This window comes from Arachis hypogaea, chromosome 9, assembly GCF_003086295.3.
Source record: "Arachis hypogaea cultivar Tifrunner chromosome 9, arahy.Tifrunner.gnm2.J5K5, whole genome shotgun sequence".
Taxonomy (NCBI): domain Eukaryota; kingdom Viridiplantae; phylum Streptophyta; class Magnoliopsida; order Fabales; family Fabaceae; genus Arachis; species Arachis hypogaea.
In genome coordinates, this window is record NC_092044.1 from 99,807,509 (window position 1) to 99,808,600 (window position 1,092).

General features: G+C 44.2%; 1 non-coding gene across 1 annotated transcript; it reads left to right on the forward strand.

The window, feature by feature from the left end:
• Positions 1 to 562: 562 nt before the first annotated feature.
• Positions 563 to 666, forward strand: LOC112713917 (small nucleolar RNA R71). Its single transcript, XR_003158877.1, has one exon. It is a non-coding gene; the product is annotated as a small nucleolar RNA R71 (small nucleolar RNA).
• The last annotated feature ends 426 nt before the right edge of the window (positions 667 to 1,092 follow it).

The following is a 1,092-nucleotide window of genomic DNA, read 5'->3' on the forward strand; positions in this document are numbered from 1 at the left end:
TGGTTGGGAGTAAGTATTTTGTGTGGCTTGGTATGATCTTTGGTTGGAGTTTTGGTATGTGGAATTGTTATGTTGGTTGTGGTTGTAAGGTTTGTGGTTTTGTGGTTGGGTTTGCTGGTTTCCCCACCCAAAGTTTGGGTGGTTTTTCCATCCTGGGTTGTAAGTGTTGGAATGTGGATCATATGATTGCCTTTGTTGGTTTCCCACATAGTTGGCCTCTTCCCAATCACCTCCTTCAGTGCTTACTTCCTCTTGATCTTGTGTGTGTATTGCAGCCACTTGCTTTGTGTCTAATTTCCTGGTGAGCTCTGCTAGTTGCTTGGCAAACACCTTGTTTTGGGCTAGAATTGTATCAACATGGTTCAGCTCCATGACTCCCTTAGTGTTGTGTCTCTCTGAAGCATAGTAGTACTCATTCTCAGCCACTGTCTCAATCACTTCAATGGCTTCTTCCACAGTCTTTTTCCTGTTCAATGAACCTCCTGATGAATGGTCTACAGCCTTCCTTGATTCATAAGAAAGTCCATCATAGAAAATATGCAATTGCACCCAGTCATGGAACATGTCTGGTGGGCATTTCCTTGTCAAATCCTTGAATCTCTCCCATGCCTCGTAGAGAGTTTCACCATCTTGTTGTCTAAAAGTCTGAACCTCAGATCGAAGCCTATTGACCTTTTGTGGGGGGTAGAAACATGCCAGAAACTTGCTTTCCACCTCATCCCAGGTTGTTAGGCTCCCCCTTGGGAATGATTCTAGCCACTTAGCTGCCTTGTCCCTAAGTGAAAATGGGAACAAGAGCAGTTTATAGGCATCTTCCTGGACTCCATTGGACTTCACAGTGTCGCAAATTCTCAGGAATTTTGTGAGATGTTGGTTTGGATCTTCATTAGCACTCCCACCAAATGAACAATGGTCCTCCACCAGTGATATTAGCTGTGGTTTGAGTTCAAAATTGTTGGCCTAAATGGGTGGTTTCTGAATGCTGCTACCACAATTCCCAGAGGTTGGGTTTATGTATGAACCAAGAACCCTCCTCTCGAGAATGGCATTGTTTCCATCAGCCCTCTCATGGTTGTGAACTTCTCTATCCAT